Source organism: Pteropus vampyrus, unplaced genomic scaffold (assembly GCF_000151845.1).
Source record: "Pteropus vampyrus isolate Shadow unplaced genomic scaffold, Pvam_2.0 Scaffold190, whole genome shotgun sequence".
NCBI lineage: Eukaryota > Metazoa > Chordata > Mammalia > Chiroptera > Pteropodidae > Pteropus > Pteropus vampyrus.
In genome coordinates, this window is record NW_011888971.1 from 1,373,686 (window position 1) to 1,390,818 (window position 17,133).

Here is a 17,133-nt window from a genome sequence, read left to right on the forward strand (position 1 = left end):
TACACGCCTTATTTTTTAATTGTACACTTGAAACTTACTGGATTTCATTAACCAATGTCACCATAAAAATGTATTTTAATTGTGCTAAAATATATATAACATAAAAGTCGTCATATTTACCATTTGTAAGGAATAGTTCAGAAGCATTAAGTACATTCGCACTGCTGTGCACCCATCACCACCAGCCACGTCTAGGACGTTTTTCATCTTTCAAAACTGAAACTCTGTCCTCATGAAACAGCAACTCCCCCGCCCCCTCCTCCAGCCTCTGGCGACTGCCATTCTATTTCCTGTCTCCATGGATGTGACTCCTCTAAGTCTCCAAGTCCCCTGTGTGAGTGGAATCATGCAGTACTTGTCCTTTTGTGACTGACTTATCTCACTTAGCATAGTGTCTTCCTGTGCCCCAGGTCGCATTTGTCAGCATTTTCTGCCTTTCTGAGGCTCGGCGATATTCCGCTGTGTGTATCGACCACATTTCGTTCAGCCATTCATCCATCAGGGGCTCTTGGGTTGCTTCCACCGTTTTGCTCTTGTGAATAATGCTGCTATAGACACGGGTGTGCAGATATCTGTTCCTGTCCCTGCTTTCAATACTTCTGGGTACATATCCAGAAGTGAAATCGATGGGTCACGTGGTAGTTCTACTCATTCCGAGGAATGGTCACACTGTTTTTCGCAGCAGCTGCACCATTTTCCACCCACCAAAGGTTCTCATTTCCCCACAGCCTGACCAGCTCTCATTATTTTCTGTTCGAACTTCCTAGGATCTTAACCTCCAGCACAAGGCAAGAAACCATGTGATAGCGCATCAATTACTGACTCAAATTTTAAACGATATCTTTGAAAATTAGTCTCAAACTAAGAACGATTCCCAAACGTTTCGAGTCCACTTTTCGTTCTTGATGCTAGCTAGCCACCATCACCCTCTCTCCTCCAGCCCGGCTTTGTGGTCATGTGGTGATTTCTGAGCTCGAAGGCACAGCTGCAGGCGGCTTTGTGGTTAGCAAACGATCCGTAACGAACACCCTCCACTGGTGGGTGCTTTTGCCACACTGAGGGGAGGTCTGAGTCTGACAGCTCAGCTAGGCCGTGTTGGTGGCAAGCCTTGAGAGCACTGTCACCCTATTTGAAGCAGATTAATAAGAAATGTAAGTTCTCTTCCCAAAATAGATCCTGGGAAGCTGAGAACTTTTAAAATTACTTTCCATAGGAATTTCCATGATGCCTGAAGCTCTAATTAAAAGAACTCCTGAACTTCAGCTTGGTATAGAATTAAAAACAAAACAGAAAACCTTGCATTTGCCGTGTAAGAAAAAACTAATGAGTTTTTTTTTTTTTTTCTTTTTTTGTTAAATAAGATTTGGGGCTGTTATTCTCTTGGGTAAATTTTACAGAAGGCTGAAACCACCTCAGTTTTATTCTCTATCCCCCTATTATTCTTTGACTTACGAAAATCAAATTTTTAGGAAAATAATCCTGAACAAGCAAGATTAAAAGCACAAGAATAGCCAGAAACCTTGTGGGATAATAAGAGTAAAGAGGAAAGACTTTCACTATCAGATATTGAAATATATTATGAAGCAATGATGACTAAAACTGAGTGATATTGGCCTCAAAAAAAAAAAAGGGAATAAATGGATAGTTCAGAAAAAGAAAAATGTATATCAAATCATTTTAGTATTTAAAGCAATGGAGAGATTATAGAGGATTTGATGAATACTGTTAAGATAAATGGTTAACCTCGCCCCCCATTCCCCCACACACACCCCCACAGGAAGAGATAAAGCTAGATTCCCATTGTCTCAGAATTTCCATAGAAATTAATTAAAGATGAAACAAACTTTTTTTAGATATAAAAAAAAGTAAAATACACTGAAAACTTGGATAGATCAATAGACAAGGGATAAGAATACACAGTTCACAAGGGAAAAAAAATATATGACCAATAAGCGTTTAAAACATTCGACTTGTCCAGAAACCAAGGAAATACAAATTAAAACAACCGCGTGCCTCATCTTGTCCTCGCCCTGCTTCCTCCTGCCAGTGGGATTTCCATTCCTTCTCCAGGACCACCGTTCCCCAACTCGATGTCAGGGCACCTCCTACTGATTCTCAGACCTCGAGTCGGATGCTGCTTCTGTGGCGGGTTCTGAGGGTCCAGCTCAGGTTAGGAACCCGCTGAGCGGCTCACAGGTGGGCAAATCCTGCTGGTCTGCGACCCACCGGTGAGTCACACTGCGGACACTAAGCCTTGACTTTCTGGAATTAAATCTAATAAACAATCAATCATGGATGAGTTACCTGTAAATCAAATTAATTGACCCCGAATGACTTCCTATTGATATGGAAGGAACTGGTGGCAGAGTTGGTTGATAATCCAATTTAAAAACTGTTACTTATTCAGCTGTATCGCAGCAAGTATGTATCAGTATGATCTCACGACAGAACTGCTGGGAGTCCAGACGAACAACGGAAAGCCGAGGAGTACCACGGACTGCAAAGCCCGCGTAACCCCACAGACGGACTTCTCATCGCTGGAGCCTCGTTTTCAGAGGTCACGAAGACACGCTGTGCATACAGCACCCCACAAAAGCCTCGCTTTCCCTTTGCTCTCCAGCCTACATCTGCTTTTCCTGCAGAGGTTGCCTTGGATACAAGTATCCTCCTGCCTACAAAGTCCATCTCCTGTGGCAAATTAGCAAATCGGCATTCAGATTTAATAAATCTGTCTGTTATTAATTTCCTGCATGGCTCGAACCTCCAGAGTTTGATAACCTCTACGAAAAATGATAAAACCAGTCCCTGGGCTCTCAAAGTGGACAATCAAATCCAGACCCATGCTGACTCCAGGGGAGCACGGGGACCCCTGAACTCCTGCCCCAGCGGAAGGGGAGCATCAGTATCCCTTTTGCTAAAGATGCTGGGGCTGCGGTGAGTGAGGCTGGTTTCAGAAAGGCTGCCTCGTAACTACGACCTGCACTCAAGACCCAGACCGGCAGCCCCCCTGGTAAAAATGGTGCCACATTCGATAGTAAGTCTCAGGTTTATCTCGCTCCGCATAGAACAATTGCCCAGCACAGTGGCGTGGAGCAGTCTCAGCCTGCGGTCTAGCACCTGTACGAGCACGCCGCAGAGCTACCAGGCTGGCGGCCAGTGCACAACTGCCATGACATCACGTGGCTCCTCAACCGGGTCTCTCTGACATATGAGAAATCGGAGAGTGGGGACACACCTAGTGGTGGTCCCACAGCCATGAGAAGGAAACACATGACTTGAGCCCTTTTGTCAGGCCGTCAGGGGTCAGGCCCAACAGAAGATCTTCGGTTTATTACTGGGCTCCCTTCCACAACCCCCTGCCTCGGAAGGGGACCCAAACCACAGCCCCGAAGAATTCTTTTGCTGGTACGCTCTCCAGTCACCAAAGCGGACTGTGACCGCAGAGAACGTCTCTGGGTCAGGACGGTCCCCACAAAGAGGCAGGAAAGGAGGTTGTGGGGGGTGCTCCAGGCAGTCTCACTCTGCAGTGAACAGACTCAAACCTCAAGACTCAGATTCGCCCTAAGCCCCGAATCCACCAGCGAGGCTGTCCAGGCCAGGACGCGAAAGCACCAAGCATCCTTCTATGCAGGACTTCCTAAAATAGGAGGTAGTTAAAAATGCTTTTTGAGAATAAATAACAGGTGATATGGAAAAGACCATCACTCAACAATGTTTCTAAACAAAAGGACAGAAAAACTAAGGCCTTAACGTGAACTTCATCCTTCCTTACACGGAACATGTTTCAGCAGTCACCGACATACCTAGATTTCCTAAAGCGTTCCTTCCCTGAGCCCACGGCCAGGCTGCCCAACCTGGGAAGTGTGACCCAACAGTCACAAGGTCCTCAAACTCTCGCCTCTGATCATCCCATGCCTCCTGTGGGCTGAGGACAATGGCTCCTTGAGATGCCCATATCCCAATCACTGGGATCTGTGAAAATAACACCTTATGTGGCAAAAGGGACTTTATAGATGTGATTAAGGTTTATATACCTTGAGATAGGAAAACTACTCGAATTATCTGAGTGGGCCCAAACTAATTAATAAATTCTTAAACTTGGAAGAGGAAGGCAGGGAGTAATCGAGAGGTAGGGACACCAAGCAAGGACCTGGGAAATGCTTTTACACAGTAAGGGCGCCTCCCAGCGGATGGTCAGCCAGGAGATGGGGACCTCAGCCATACACCCGCTAGGGACTGAACTATGCCAACACCTGAATGAGCAAGGGAATGGTTCTCCCCAACGGCCTCCAGAAAACAACCTGCTGACTACCAGATTGCAGCCCACTGAGACCCACGCTGGACTTCTGACCTCCAGAACTGAAAGATAATAAATGTATGTAGTTTTAACCCATTTAGTTTGTGGTCATTACTTATGACAGCCACGAAAACTAATACATGGTTTTCATGCTAGTTTCTTTTTTAATTAAAACCTTTCTATTTTAACCAACCCTATTCTGTCTAGCAGAGACTCTAATCAGCCTGAACTCTGTTCCTTCTTGTAAAGCAACCCTCTTCTTCAGATGAAATGATTTAGAAAGTTCTTTATACCTTTTTATACTGCACTTTCTACATTATAAGCCTCGGTGGATTTCCAGGCTGCATTTTAGCTCAAATGATTCCGGCTTGACTAATCATAGCAGTGTCAGAAGTGATGTAATCCTAAACTCAAAAAAAAAAAGAGTGGATGCTATCTTTTCAGACCTGAAGGTGGTCTCAATCACGTCTGGCAATGACTGCATAGTACGTTCTGGAATGCCTCAGGACGAAGAGGGAGGAACGAAGATACTGATCTTCTAACCTCACAATCTGGTTTTAATATCGTTTGTCTACAGAAGAATCAGCTATTAGAGAATGATTTCCTCAAGCCCATTTTTAAGGCCGCTTTAATCTAGCCATCTGCCAACAACATCTTGATAGAAATGAAGGACATTTCAGTGAACATCTGAATTCCTTTGTTTATCAAATGAAAACTGGATCACATTCTTGACCCGGTCTGCTGATAGAAATTCATTTGATGTATAATCAGTGTGCATAGGTGAATGCATACAGTCACGTGCCATACGACATTTCGGTCGGTGACAGACCACATATACGATGGTGGTATACCATGAGCCCCAGGTGTGTAAGAGGCTACACTGCTGGGTTCGTGTAAGCGCGCTCCATGGTGTTTGCACAACGAAATTGTCTAATGACGCAAGTTTCAGAACATAACCCTGTTGTTAAGCAGAGATAAAATATATACACAGATTTATATTACACACACACGACTATAAATGCACGCGTTGATACCTCTGTGTGTGTGTAATATATACTCAGACTCAGACTTTTATTAAATACACGTGCACAACTACACACACATAATGTGTGTTCATCAAGATAAGCAAGTTTATGCTGCATCTGTTATCTATCGCCTCCTACAAACCATACGAACTTAGTAGCTCAAAATAACAAAACTTTATGCACTCACAGTTCTGTGGGTCAGCAGCTTTGGGACAGGGCTCAGCTGGCATTTCTATGAGTTTGGCCCAGGTCACTCAGGTAGTGCAGTCATACCTGACTGAACAGTCCAGGGCGGTCCTACCTGCCTGCAGGTGCATGCTGGCTGCCAGCCAGGTCTCTCTCTGCACATGGTCTCTCCCCACGGTCACCGGCTCCACAAGGTGGACTCGAGGCTGCAGGACAGTTGAGCAGAAGTTGTGAGGCCCCTGGAGGCCTCTGCTGGGCACTTCCCCAGTGCCACTTCTCGGCTCGCTCAGTCTCTTCATCTAAGCAAGTCACGAGTTCAGCCCAGTTTCAAGGGGTGGAGAAAGAAAAGCTGCCTCTTGGTGAGAAGAGCAGCCAGTCACATTGCATAAGTGATGGAGGATTTTACAGCCATTTTCATAATCTGTCACAAGCCCTGAATCTCAGAGGTTTATTTTTACTCATGCTGCTTGTCCATCCCAGTCTGCTAGGGGCTGTGCTCAGTCAGGAATGCGGGATGATGGATTTCTTCATGCTGTGTTGGTTATTATAGCTGAGGGAAAGATATCAATGAACTGTCTTGCAGGCAATTAACTACTCTGTCCAGGAGTGACATATGTCACTCCCAATCAGTTCACTGTCCAAAGTAAGTCATATGATCATACCTGACTTCAGGGGAGAGGGAGGTGAAGTCTTTTCATGTGCCCAGAAAGAAGGGAGCTCAAACGTGAGCAAACGGATTTGCTAATTAATGGCACAATGTATATACACACACATGTTCATGCACATATGCATACAGGCACGCACAGCCCATCAATCTATTAGTTTGACAGTTAAGAGAGAAGAACACCACAATTGGTGGGTTTCTTGTCATTTCCATAAGAAATTTGATAGGAGGAATTTTTTCTTACTTGCTCCAGAGATCCTTATGTAAACAGAATTTGCTTGTCAATATCCAATTACCTTTGATCTGACATGGAAGGATTTTATCCCGATCCTGAATCAAAAAATCTATTTTCATTTTGTAGTTAGGACATTGCCATTTCTTTAGACATAGAGCTTGAGACTCCAAGCCGTGGTCGTCCGGGATGTTCACAAACACTCTGGCCCTTTCTCCTTCTGAGCCTGGTTACTGTGCACCTACTTAAAATGAAATGTCGTCACGTGACTTGCTTTGGCCAATGAAATTCCACTTTACATGTGCACAGTACTCTACATTATAAAGCACTATACATGCATTAACTCATAACAAAACTATTAAGACAATTAGAAATTAGCTCATTCTCATGCAAACTCTGCTAAGTAAAGATAATCCTACAAACAACATACAGGCTAAAAAAACAGGGATGGGGGAGACAAATAATGCTCTATCACCATGATGACAAGTTGGAATTTCTGGACCAATGAATGGCAATATTTAAAAAAAATTGAAATGAAGTTAGAAAAATAGTTTATATTTTTAAATTGTCCTGTTTTTCTTAATCTTTTCTTATTTTTCATGTAATCTTTATAACTCTGTAATGGAGAAGGAAGAAAGGTTTATAAACTCCAACTGCCTATAATGGCTGAACTATTTTCAGAGATTTAACCCTTTTTTCTTCTAAGAAGGAGCTTTTTTGTTCATATAGGGGATTATACTAAAATTTACCTGAAATCCAAATTAGAGAATGTTTTTAAAACTTAAAATGTTACCCATAGAAATTCGCCCCACCGGGCCTGCTTATTTTCTGTTACAATTCCACATTTACAAGGGTTTCGCGCAATAGTCCCTACAGTACACTGAACAGTGACCCCGAGAACTATCCCCCAGAGGACCTGTGACTGTAACGTGACTTGGATAGAGTCCTTGCAAACATAATTAAGGATTTCGAGACGCAATCATCCTGGATTACCCAGCTGGGCCCTAAATTCAAGAACAAGTGTCCCAATAAGAGAGAGGAAAAGGCCATGTGGACGCGGAGGCAGAGTTTGGGGTGGTGTCCCTACAACCCAAGGAACCCCAAGGATGGCCAGCAGCCACCAGAGCCAGGGGAGAGGCGAGGAACAGACCGTCCGTGAGAGTCTCCAGAGGGAGCCCGCCCTGCCACCACCTCGGTTTCAGACTTCTCGTATGTTGTCTGAGGCCACCCGATCTGGGATAAGATTTTGGCAACCCTAGGACACTAATGCGGTCCCTCCTTGTCACTCAGCATCACCTTCCCTCCTCCCTCTTTTTTATTCACATTTCCCAACAAACCAGCAGAACCGTAATTCCTGAATTAACCCTATTTAAAATCTCAGAGGTTTCATTTCACGGTCTGGCTGCCTTTGAGGTCGGCAGAAGACCAGAGTTATTATTGTATCACCTACATCGGATGTCCACCACACATGTGAACGTGGAGCCACACTTGCCTTTAGGAGCAGTCACGTGCTTCACACAGAAACATTTCAGTCCTCAGTCGCACCTACAGAGAACATGTGTGTCCAGAGGTGACATCAATGGGCCCTGGGAGGGCCCTGCCCCGCCAGCCAGCTACGTGAACACACGGGCTGTGAACCGCTGTGTGAGCTCCGTACCGACTTCTTTTCTTTCTTTCGCTCCTGTTTTACTTTCTAGGACTGCAAGTTGCCTCTGAAAGATGCCACAGTCTGAGATCAGTTAATTTTCTTCTGCCACTTAAAATGCACATTCATACTTCCATGCAATGCGGGATGGATTTGGGTAAACCCTGGCGTTTTCTCCTCACAATTCTTTACTGGTTTAGTTTTAATATAAATTATCTATCAAAACGCAGCCTATTCCGTTAAAGGGCCACTTCCCTTATTCAGAGTTTCCCTGTTTTGTTCATCAGTCTTACAATGAATTTTTCATACCTGTCAAATGGAACCACATTACTGAACTTTTACTGTGTTCTGGATACCATACTAGGCTGCCATGTGAATTTAATCTTCAGGGACGAAATCGACCGTTAGCCCCTCTGTACGGATGAGGAAACAAACTCGGCAGAATTCAGGACTTGTCCAAGGTCACCGTCTTAGTCGGATATCGCCGTGTAACAAAGTTCCACAAACTCAGCAGCCTTAACACCAGTTTATCATCTCACGCTCTTTGGTGAGGAGTCCAACACAGCATGATGGGTTACTCTGCTCAGGATCCTACAAGGTTAAAATCAAGGTGTGGACGGGGCTGTGTTCCTTTCTAGAGGCTCTAGGGAAGAATCTGCCTCCACTCATTTTTGCCGTTGGCAGAATTCAGTTCTTTGAAATCACAGGGCTGAGGTCCCCATTGCCTTGACTGCCACTCCCGCTTCTGCCTTTCCACTGGGCCTTTCTGGATAACCCAGGCTAATCTCTCTATTTTAATATCCACTGATTAGTAAATCCTAATCACATTTCAAAGTCCCTTGCCATCGAAGGTGATAGTCAAGTGTGGTGTCGCCTCATTCTCGCAGTCCTGGGGAATCAGGTGTAGAATATTCTCAGGGCCATAATTCTGCCGACCCATAGTTTTCACTGTTAATAAGGAACAGAACAGGGCTGTAAACACAAATCTGTTTCAGTCTTTGACCTATGTTCTGTGACCTCCCGAAGACCCATCTTAACCGAAACCAGGACCGTGCAAGTACAAACGGTGTTACCGGGAGATGCCCGTGAGATGATGGAGCGTAACGTGCAGGACCGCAGACTCTGAGCAGCCCTGTCCGGAGTGAAACCTCAGTCCATCCCTCTATAGAATGGGTGGACTGTCAATACCTGTCTCTCCCGGAAGATGTATCCTCGCCAAGTTTCAACCTGCTTTGGTGGCAGGGAGTATGATTTATACGTATCAGATGCTCACTAATCAATGGCAGAGTTGAACTGAATGCAGAGAAATTACATAAAGGAGAAGTCATAATTCTTTTTTATGTTGCCTATTTCCAAACAGATTATTTGGTAGGAAAATAATCATAAGAAGAGGTTTTTCTGTTTCTAGGAAAGGTTTTGTTTTTTAAAAAAAGAGTTAAGGAGAGTTCTACTTACTGAAGTACCTGCTCTGACTAAAAGCAAAATTACAATGTAATTAAGAAACAGGAAAAACAATCTCTGTGATAGATAGGCCCTTGCTGTAACTAAGGTGTTAAAACGGACATGTCGGCAGACGAGGTCTAGGGCTGACTCTAATATATAATACGAAGGTACCTACAAAGCTCGCGCCTGCCCTAAATTTCCTCGGGCCAACCACGGCTAGCCAAACCTCTCTCAAAGTCTAACAAAATGCCTTCGCTGATGTGCATGGCATCTGGGAGAGATAAGAGGCTTCATCGATGCAACAGCGCCCAGACTTATCAGATGACTCAGGGGGAAGGAAGAACTATTCCTTTCTTGGCACTGATGCGTAGGAAGAACAGATTTGGGCCAATGACAGTATCCTTTATATTTGCATACTGGCATATTTACAGTATAAACATACTGGTAAAGCCTTAACGCTAAGTGACAATAGAATAAAAATAGACCGTGCATCTTCAAATCACGGCAGGGTGTAAAAAACAAACAATGCCTGGATCGGCAAATAATACAGAACCCCCCAAAAACAAAGAGAAAGAAAAAACAAAAAAGCAGAAGAGCCAAGATATCAGTTATGACAATAAACAGAAGAACTAAACTCAATTACAAAAGATTCGGAGTCATAAAACAAATCCTACTATATACTATTTAAAGAGAGACACCCTTAAAAATATGGTTTCAAAATAAAACGATGGGCAATATATGAGGCAAGTGATATTAAACGCAGAAACCTGAGAATAGCAATAATCATTAAAAAGTAAATTTCAAGTCAAAAATTTTTAAAAGTGATTTAAAAGAATTATCATAGGATATGTGGATATGTTTATTTTAGAACAGATACGTTTCGAAATAAAAATACACGAGACATAAAAAATTTGTACTGATTTCCGGAGTCTTTTTTTTCTGCATCATATTAAATGCGTATCTTCCACGTGCCTACCATTGTGTGAGAAACTGGAAATACATATTTTAAATAGCTACGAGTATAACCTCTGCTTTAAAAGTTTAGGCATTAAAAAGTAAATTAATATGCTAACGATTTAAATATATCCATGCCAGAGAAAGAGATTTAAAGGAGATGAACCGATGTTATCTGTTTAGGCATTATAGTTACTTTTACTTATGTGTTTATTTATATTTTTATCTAGTTTATAACTTTTCTACACTAATAAATACTTTAAAATCATCACGCGATGTGTGCGCTCCCACGCACTGCTCATACCTGCTCTCACCTCCACCTTTCTGGATGTTCAGGGGTTCTGCTGGGGTTTGATCATGCACTTGCAAGAAGAGGTGTCTCACGGAAGGTAACACCAGCTCCTCTCTCAAAGTTTCTGGCACCTGGGTGGCTTTTTTCCAGTTTTCAATGCTAATCTGAGATCGAAAGTAAACATATATGTAACAAAAATGAGAAACAGTCCCAATAACTCTATTTTCCATGACGGCTATTTCAGGCCCTACTGGAGAGTCAACCAATGCTTTCATGCTATCAAATCTCGAATAGAATATTCTATTATAAAACATTTCAGATATTCAAAAAGGTATGAAAAAAGGTATGAAAAATATTATGCTTATCAATAGTGTCCCAATAATACAGCTTAAGAAACAAATAAGTACATTTTCATTTAAAATCCCACATGTTTCTAGAACACCATGGGCCAAAACTTCGCCCAGTGTTGTATATGAGAATTATATATGATTAAGAGCCTTGATCCTGGGGCCAGATTGTCTGGATTTAAATCTTGTCTCTACCATACAACTAGGTAACTTTAAATAAATTACTTAACTTCTCCATGTCTCTGTTCCTCCTCATAATATGAGAATAAAAATAGTATCTACCTCACAAAGATGCATGAATATTGAGTTTAAAATACGTAAATGCCTTCAGAATACTTCGTAAATTTCTAAGATCTTCCTGTCTTAATGAATGGTGCCAGCTCACTGCCTCACTGTCCAAGCCAGCTAGGTGGAGGCCATCTGCAACTTTAATGCTTTTCACCATCACAGTACCTGACAGTCTCCGGCTTCTACGGAGTTGTCATTTCTCTTGAATCTATCTTTTCCTTTGAATTTTTCCTTCTGCAGTTTTTAAAATCATTCCTTAATCAGACTGCTTCGATATCGCCTCCTTTCCCCTGTCTTCTGCTTTTCCGATACATCCCAGAAATTCATCATTCAAAAATTAACCTGTGGGGATAATGACTCCCATTCAACATCACACTGGAAAATCTAGATAGCGCGATAAGACATGAAAGTGAAATAACAGGAATACAGATTGGGAAGGAAGAATTAAAATTGTCTTTATTCATGAACGACACAACTGTCTACGTAGAAAATAAAAAAAAATCAACAAAATTATTCCCGAAACTACTTAGTGATTATAGCGAAGTTTTAGGACATGGGCTAATATTCAAAGGTCGATTGCTCTTGTACACACCAGCAATAAATAATTAAAATTTTTTTCATTTTTCATTTATAATAGCACCAAAATAATGAAATACTTAAGTATAAATCTAACGAAATGTGTATAGGATTAATATAGAGAATGCTAAAAAACTCTGATGAGAGAAATCAAAGAATCTACAAACTAATGGCGAGATAGTCCATGTTCACAGATTAGAAAACTTAATATTGTCAGGATATCTGTATTTCCCAACTTGATATACAGATATATCAAAATGTCAGCAAGCTATTTTGTGGCTATGCACAAACTGATTCTAAAGCTTATATGAAAAGGCTAAAGATCCAGAATAGCCAGCACGATACTGAAGAGGAAGAAAAGCTGGAGGAAATTGTCACAAAGCTACAGTAACCAAAACAGCTACGAAAGAACAGACACACAGATAAATGGAACCGTGTAGAGAACCCAGAAATAGACCCGCACAGATGTTATCAACTGGTCCTTGATCAAGGGGCGAAGATAATTTAATGGAGAAAGAAGAGCATTTTCAACAAATGATGCTGGTACAATTGGGCATCCATATGCAGAAAAAATTAATATAGACACAGGACTTACATTTTTCTCAAAAATTAACACAAATGAATCATAGACCTAAATATAAATGTAATGCTATACAACTTTTAGAAGAAAACATAGGCAAAAATATGTGACTTTGGGTTTAGCAATGAGTTTTCAGATGTAACACCAATGGTACAATACGTGACCAAAAAATAAATTACTTTATAAAAATTAAAACCTTTGCCTTTATAAAAGACACAGTTAAGAGAATCAAAAGACAAGCCATGGACTGGAATATATTCATGAATGACACAATTGATATATCCACAAAAGATATATCAAAAAGGGCAGTTATCTGAAATATGCAAAGAACTCTAAAACTCAACGATAGCAAAAGGAACGACCCAATTAAAAACTGGACAAAGGTCGGAACACTCACTAAAGAAGATATACAGATGGCAAAAAAGCATACGCAAAGATGCTCAACATCATTTCTCATTAGGGGAATGGAAATTAAAACAAGGAGATATCACTCCACATCTATTATGACATCTAAAATTCAAAAACTAACGATGCCAAATGCTGGCAAGAATGCAGCACAGCTGGTGAAAATGCGAAATGGTGCAGCCACTTTGGAAGGCAGATTGGCAGTGCCGAACGAAGCTAAACATCGTCTTACCGTATGATCCGGCAACTGAGCTCCTACACACTTACTCGACTGACTTGAAAACTTATGTCCACACAAAAAACTTGCATGTGAATATGTATAGTAGCTTTATTCATAATCGACAAAAGCTGGAAGCCACCATGATGTCCCTCGGTAGGTGACTGGATAAACTGTGGCACATCCCCCACAGTAGAATATTACTCAGCAATAAAAATAAATGAGCTATGGAATTACAAACAGACCAGCAGTGACTTTAAATGCATATTGCTCTGTGAAAGAAGCCAGTCTGGAAAGGCCACATATGTATGATTCCAACCATATGACATTCCAGAAAATGTAAAATTATAAAGACTGTAAAATGATCAGTGGTTTCCAGGAGCTCAGGAAGAGAAAGGGAAGAATAAATGGATGAAGTACGAGAGATTTTTAAGGCAAGAAAACTATTTTGTACAATACTATAATGGTGAATATGTGACATGATGCATTTGTCAAAATCCATAGAATTTCGTGGGACAGAGGGTGAATCTTAGTATATGTAAATTAAAAAAAAAAATCATTTGGAAGTTTGAGGTATCCCAATAAGAAATGCATAATGTGACAAGAAACTCTAAATATATTACAAATGTATGAAACAACATCATTAAAAAAGGTGAGAGGAAAAGGCACTGACCTGAGTAACTGGAGATGAGCCGAGCCTGCGAGGCAATGGGAAGCCCCACGCCCTCCACGCTCCAGCTGGTCGGGCTGTTTCCCACAGGGTAGGGTAGCGGCGTTGATGCTGCTGCACACGCATACCGGGACTGGACAAACGAGGAAGCGGATGGCAAATGGCGAGAGGCAGGTTTCTCACTGTAGGACTGAGAATTTACAAATAACCATGGGAAGGAGGCTAGAACAGGGGGCCCCGCCCCTGGGCAGTGGACTGGTACCAGTCCGTGGCCTGTTAGGAACCGAGCCACACAGCAGGAGGTGAGCAGAGGGCGAGCGAGCGAAGCTGCACCTGTATTTGCAGCCGCTCCCCAGCGCCAGCATCACCGCCTCAGCTCCGCCTCAGTTCCTCAGGCATCAGATTCTCATAGGAGCACCGGTCCCTGGTGCCAAAAATGTTGGGGACCGCTGGGCTAGAATGATCCATGTGGCAACTGGATTAGAGATGGAGACGTCAGTATGAATTAATTTTAGCCTAATAAAGACGTAAATTGTTACATATAGAAATATTTACAGATATGTGTATAAATGAAGGTGAGGATATACCCATATGTTTCCTTGTTCTATTAGCTGAGCGCCTAAAAGAAACAATGCCTCCATAGCAATGAGCACACCTCACCCCCAAATCTTGGTGTCTTCTACCATTCTCCAATAAAAGGAATCAGGACTCCGTGGAGAAATGGCTGGTTCTAGGGCTGAGGCAGGGAAAATACAAGATAAGCCTAGAGCATCTTGTAGCCCCAGATAATAAAAAAGTGCTCAAAGAAAACATCACATGGCAGGTATGTCGATGGGACACAGGGTCCCACTGAAACAGCTCCCCATAAACAAAGCCGCAAAATATGAACAACCAAATAAGATAGTATTGGATTATAATCCCAAGTATAAAATATTCATAAGTCCATACTGACATAGATGAACTAAATACATTTATAAACGAGGAGGAGAGACAAATTGCCCGTGGGGAGTATTTCCAAATAGTTTACCTAGATACTCTGTTCTCAAGGAGAAGGGCATGTCTCCTAGTCCTTAAGTGTGAGTTGTGCACACTGCCTGTCTTTCTGTACCATTCAGAGAAAAGAGAAAGGAAGAACGACTTTACAGTGGGGAAACCAGACACCGCCCAAGCCAGGTGACCAAGGTCAACATGGACAGTCGTAAATCATGTTGATGCTATGTACTCTTAATGTGATGTGATGAAAACAGCACTTTGCCTCCTTGGGGTTTCTCCCAATAACTCATAACCGCAGTCGTAACAGGATAAAAGCATCAGACAAATCCCAATACGGGGACATTCTGCAAAATATCTGACCAGAACTCCTCTAAGCTGTCAAGGTCATAGAAAATGAGAAAAGTCACAGAAACCGCCAGAGCCAAGAGGAATCTAAGAAGACATGGCAACTAAATTCCATGCGGTATCCTGGATGAGACCCTGGAACAGAAAAAGCACATTAGGTATAAATGAAGAAAATATGGATGTAAATAAATAATAATATATTAATATTGGTTCATTAATTGTAACAAACTTACTCAACTAACAAGATAAGATGTTTATATTAGGTATAAATGAAGAAAATATGGATGTAAATAAATAATAATATATTAATATTGGTTCATTAATTGTAACAAACTTACTCTACTAACAAGATAAGATGTTTATAATAGGGAAAAATTCAAATAACAGGATATATGGAAATCCTCTGTAATATCTTCTCAATTTTTCTGTAAATCTAAAACTGTTCTAAAAAACTAAAGTCTATTAAAAATTTAAGTGAGCTCATAAAAATCCTCTTGATGTTCTTTGACGTTCCCAGTTACTTGGAGGAAAAAAATCAACACTCCATCCACTACACTGACTATCGTCCCATATCGTCTCCCTTGTCCAACTGGCACTCCATTTCACCCTTGTGGGGGCTTCTCAGGGCAAACGACCACCACGTCCGCAACCATCGTGCCCCTCCGCCAGCCCTCACTTTGGACAGTCCATTACCCCAGATCTTTCCTGACAAATGGCTCATCTTTGAAGATGCAACCTAATTGTCCCCTCCTCAGTGAAATCTTCTCTGACCTTCCCCGAATGGACAGACTGGCTGCCCCTTCTCTGTGCCATTCGGCTACTGGGGAGAGCAGTTCAGTCTGTTGCCTTGCTTCTCGGCGTGGTTTATGGACCAACAGCACAGCCATCACCTGGGTGCTCATGAGAAATGCAGACTCTCACTTCACCCCAAATCTACAGAATCAGAATCTGCACCTTAACAAGATCTCCAGATGACCTGTAGACTTATTACAATTGGAAATGCTTTGAGCATCCAGAATATAGTTTTCCCCAAGACCTTAGCATGTGGTTGATTTTCTTTAATTGTCTGTGTTCTCACCAAGGTATGAACTCATTAAGGACAAGGGTGACGTTTCATTTGTTTTGTTTTGTTTTCTTTTCTCTTCTTTTATCCGGGACATTCATGGGAGCAGAACTGAGTTAATGACTGGCTCCAGGACACGTTAAATGAGGGGCCGTATGGAAAATTTATATGAGTTTTATAGGCTAATACTTCAGTTCATTTTTCTTTGCCAGAATTTAGGAATAACTGAGAGACAGGCAAAGGTCAGGCAATTATTGCTGACAAAGATGACTTGGGACAGCATGGCTTTGCTTTACAGCTAAGCAGCTTCCTTAAACTTTGCCCAGAATTAGGCAGCTTCCCCTCCGGGTGTGGCGATCTGCTCTTGTAAAATTTAAGGCATGGAAGAGCAGCCCTGAACCGTGGTCTCTCCAGGAAGAAACCAAAGAGAGTGAAAACAGAGGTGCCTGGTCAACCCGCTCAGGGTCCCCTCCGAAATGCTCAGTCAGCCCTGCTCCCTCCCTCCTGTGGTGCACAGACAGTAGGTTACCCGCTGAATGACAAGTGTCCCCACCCACAGTGGGAAATAAGGAGGAAATAAAGAAATGGGAAAAGAGAGAAAAGAGAAATATAAATCAGCAACTAAAAATCTTGAAGAACTAAAAATCTCAGGGGGAAGATCATGCAACCCACACAGAGATAGAGCTGAAGTGCTTTACTTGGCTGAACTCTGCCTAATTTAGGATGAGGCCGTCTGATCTGCCCCTCTGAGACTGGTTCTGAACTGTCTCACTGTGGTGTCCGGGGGACTAAGCGCAGCCCACAACACCTACCACAGCACACAGTGCCAACGAGGCCACACGCGCTGAAGGCCCCGGCCACCGTGACTGCTCGTCCCCTCTCCCAGCATCGCCTCCTCTAAGCCAGACGGC